Here is a 4,589-nt window from a genome sequence, read left to right as displayed (position 1 = left end):
TATTATTGTGCCATTAAGAGCACACTTTTTATCCAAATTTATTGTCCAAAATCTTCTTTTTAATTAATGCTGCGTAGTTTGCAGGGAGTTGAAGGCATGGTCAAAATAATGGACAAGAGATAACTAAAATAATCTCTTATTCTAATTCATAAAATATAAAGTCAAAACAAGACCTCAAATTCAATCTCATGTATCAAAATTTTCCCTCTACTTTGATTGTTCTTTTGTTTAGCAGCTATATTATTATTATTATTATTATTATTATTATTATTATTAAATAGGATGATTTATTATGTTGATTAAATATGAACAACTAAATACAAGAAAACATGTCAAGGACAAAAGTGGCATGTGATGCATGAAAGCAAATTAATCAATCTTGAAGTTAATTAGTTTTTCACACAAGAAACAAATAGGTTAATCAAAGGGAAACATGGATATTTAATTATAATCAATGAATTAATTTGTGAAAATTAATTGTTGGTGCAACGGACCCAATAAGAAGGGGGCAAATTAGTTGTAAAATTAAAATAATCTTTCTCGATCTTTAAACTTGATTAGTAGCACAATTAAATCTAACAATAATAAAATTGAACTAAACAACTTAAAAGAAAAATTAAGAGACTAGAATTTTACTTAGTTATAAGCTAGGTAGTTGTTAATCCAAGACAATGAAGGGCACTAAAAGATCTCCTTCATTGTAGGCGGAGAAACCTTTTATAATCGTGGAAAAGCTCAAAGAAATGCTAGGAAAGTGTTACAAAAGTTGTAGCTCAAGTTCTTGATTATTTCCTAGCTCCAAATCTTTTTGTATAGCCTCTAGAAAACTTTATCTGAGGTTGGAAGGCGCCTCCAAGATAATTCAAGGCGCTTTCCATCATATAAGTCTTATCCGTCTAAGATAAAATCTTATATTCGCTAACGTTCACTGGAAGGCACCTTCGCACTATTCATCGAAGGCGCCTTCCAAACCTTTAATGGCACTTTCGGTCCTGTTTATTAAAAAATGGTTAATTTTTCTTGTTAATCATTTTTCGCTCCACTCGCTTGAGTGATGCTCCGGCTATCTGTAATTGAGATCACTTGAACTCAACTCCGGCTTTCTCCTCGAGCAACCTTCCTCCTTGACTTCTCGTCCCTTGGACCGCCATGCACGTCCTTCTCATCGACTAGTATACTCTTTCGCAGCAACTCGCCCTTCGGATGTACCGAGCCCGTCGACTCCCTTCGCATGATATCCTTCTCTCTAGCTATATCTTCCGCTCGACTTCTTATATTCCTAAGTTCCTACACACTTAGATACAAAAATCAAATATATACATAACCTAACTAAACTTAATTAACCATATTAAAATTATCCCGAAATACTTACATTCATGACTCACTAGTAATCATGACAAGCACGTCAACAAATTAAAACACCTTTCACTAGAGGTTAGCATAGAAAATTGTTCTGAAATATAATTAATTAATTTTCAAATTTACCACCAAATACATGCCTCGATGGATTAAATATTATATTAAACAAATTACTATACTTTTTAATAAATTAAATTCATTATTTAATAACTTACTTACCTCAAATCCAAATTACATTCTTAATTGATGCGGTGATAAGAGTTTACATGGTATAGGTCAATAGTTACGGTGTATATTAAAATCAAAGCAGTCGACACTAGAGTTCAAGCAAGGCTAATCCGAGCAAGAGTGACTACATCAGTCGATCGGAATCATGCTGCTCGGCCGACAGGAAATCAGTCCAAGCAGACCATCTGCCTGGTCGGATATGGTACCGGCATAAGTCATGCGAAGTAATAAAGGAGAAGACTAAAGGTCTTGAGAAAGTGAAAGCAAAGGAGAACACTCCATCTGTCATTAAATACACAGAAGCCAAGATAAAGATGCTGTCCATGAGCCTATAAGGCAAGCCAAGATAAGGAACTATGAGCCCATAAGACAAGTAAACACGTTGAGCGCAAGTACCACCTGATACGAGATATCGTAAAATAAGGAGAGGTTGTTGTCGCTAAGATTACATCAGCAAATAACCTGGCAGATTCTTTCACTAAGACCCTTCCAGTGAGAGCTTTTGATAGGCATGTTGAGGGATGAGAATCAGATGTATGACAGCATTTATGGCAACATAGTCTTTTAATTTAGTATAAGTGGGAGATTGTTGGGATGTATACTATAAGCCTAGCTTTTGTATGAACGTCTGTTTTGAAATATTTTCAAAGAGAATCACTTTGGTTAAATATTTGTATTTTATATTTATATATATGTCGATGCAGTTGTCCATTTAATTTATATTATAGATAACATGGTGTGTGGTGTCACACAGAAGATCATGTTATCGGTTCCTTATAAATTATAAATAGTAGCTCACAACCAAGATGGATTGGGACAAACCATTGGAACGGTTGTAGTATAATTTGGTATTAATCTGTCTTTACTATAAAATTATACTAGTACACTATGTGTGTATTGAGCAGAACAGTTTGAAGTTGTTTGATTTGCACTGACTACATAAAAGAACAGAACCTCTGTTATTATGGATGTGCGTCCTCTTAATCCCGATATAATAAAAAGCACGTATACTTAGTATTTATTTCTTTAATTTATCAATAGGTGAGATTTATTCGTTAAATCAATAGGCACGATGAGTTGGGAGATAGTATTATTTATATAGTGTGTTGTTGATTATAGAAGGAATCTGTGTCCTAATTATTTAGGCTGATGATGTCCCCTTGAGGAGCTCATAAGGATTATCATGTAAACCCTGCAGGTGGACTTAGTCTGGCATGATAATAAAGTTGAGTGGTACTACTCTTGGAATCAGATGTTAATTAATTGAGTTGTCAGTAACTCAATTAATTAATGGACATACGATATCTTAAACATAGGGATATTAACGAACTCATTATAAGTAGGAGCCCATATTGTAATATGAGATTGGTGCGGTAGTTCAATAATAACCCTTTAGTGGTATGAGTTATTATTGATGGACTTGGGTTGGGTGTTTGGGCCGAACACAGGAAGCCCAATCCCATCAAGAGGCCTAAACCAATTCCTCCTCTAGGTCCCTGTTGCCTCTAGATAAAGCCTCGCATCTACCCATCCGATTTGATTTTTGGTTTTCTCTTCCTTACCTAGGGTTGGCGGCAAGCTTATAAAAGGGAGTAGGTGGTGCCTCCAAAACCTAATTTTTCCCCCACAAGCCTCCTCCACCTTTGCTTAGGGTTGGCGACACAATTCTTCCCCTCCTCCTTGTGGCTGGCGCCCCCTTTCCTCCTCCTTCCTTGTGGTCGGCGCCCCCCTCCTCCTCCTTCTTTGTGGTCGGCGCCCCCTTCCTCCTCCTTGCTTAGGGTCGGCGCCCCCTCCTCCTCCTTGTGGGTGGATGATTGAAGAAGAGGAAGAAGAAGAGAAGGCACCCCATCCTAGAGCATCTCCCCTTGGTGGTCGGCGGTTTGGAAGAGAAGAGAAGAAGGGTGGTTTTGTCTTGGTAGATCATCGCTCACACGACATCCAAGAATAGGAGAGGAATATGGTAGAAGATCAAGAGGTCTTTAGCTACAAAGGAAAGGTACAACTAGTTCTTTAATTCCGCTGCGTAATTAATCGAGTTTTCTTTGTATTGATTTTGAATACCAACACAAGAGGCCATCGATCTTGCACTTCGATCAAGGTGTTCTTTGATATGTCAAGAACTTGCTTGATTGATCAAACACATGTCTGATCGAACATGCGGGTTGTTAGGAATAGTTCTATACTTGTACAATTTTTGTACGGAGAAATTTAAATAGAACGGAATTCCAGCGCTCTTCAAAGCCGAGTCCTTTCTGGTGCTTTAGGTCCGTACGTCTACCCGGTCGCCCGAGATCACATCATTGAGCGAGGTAATCTTGACCGAGCCTCCTTTCTTCTTCTTTCTTCTCCTTATATCCCCTTTCACACTATTACATGGACTCCACTCCTTATAACCAATATCAAAAGCTAAGTACTTAAGTCTTTGATTAAGGAAAAAAGCTAAGAAAATGCTATATTTCAGAGGGAGTTTTTGAACTCTTTAAAGAATTCTTAGTTCCATTTCAAAACTTAGAAAGAGAGGGACGTTACTTGTAAAAATACTTACTTAGCTTTACTTGATGTTACTTGTTTTAACTTAACTTTGAATTATGTTTCCATAATTAAAAAGAGAGAGATTGTTGGTGCAAAAAATACCAGATGAAGAAACACCAGGTGGAAGACTGGACGGGTTGTGGATCGGACGTTTAACATGAAGTCTCGAAGTCTCGAACGCTGAGCAAAAGTTCAGATAGTCTGGAGGACCAGTCTGGCAAAAAGTAATTTCTCCTGAGAGGAGTATGTGAGGACGCGTTACCCATTGAGAGAACAGTAGGTGTCGGTTCGACCTAGAGTTTTTGGAAAATCTAAAAATCAGAACTGGACAGTCCAAAGACTATTAACTAGCTTTATTAATCATATTTTATTATGCTAATTTTGTCTTGTAGGGTATATTTTGTATTTTGGACTAACATAGCTTGCAGGGAGTGAAAAATACAAAACAAGCTCGGATGAACAGTGTTCAA

The sequence above is a fragment of the Zingiber officinale genome, chromosome 8B (genome assembly GCF_018446385.1).
Source record: "Zingiber officinale cultivar Zhangliang chromosome 8B, Zo_v1.1, whole genome shotgun sequence".
NCBI lineage: Eukaryota > Viridiplantae > Streptophyta > Magnoliopsida > Zingiberales > Zingiberaceae > Zingiber > Zingiber officinale.
Note: the sequence above shows the minus strand (reverse complement) of the source record.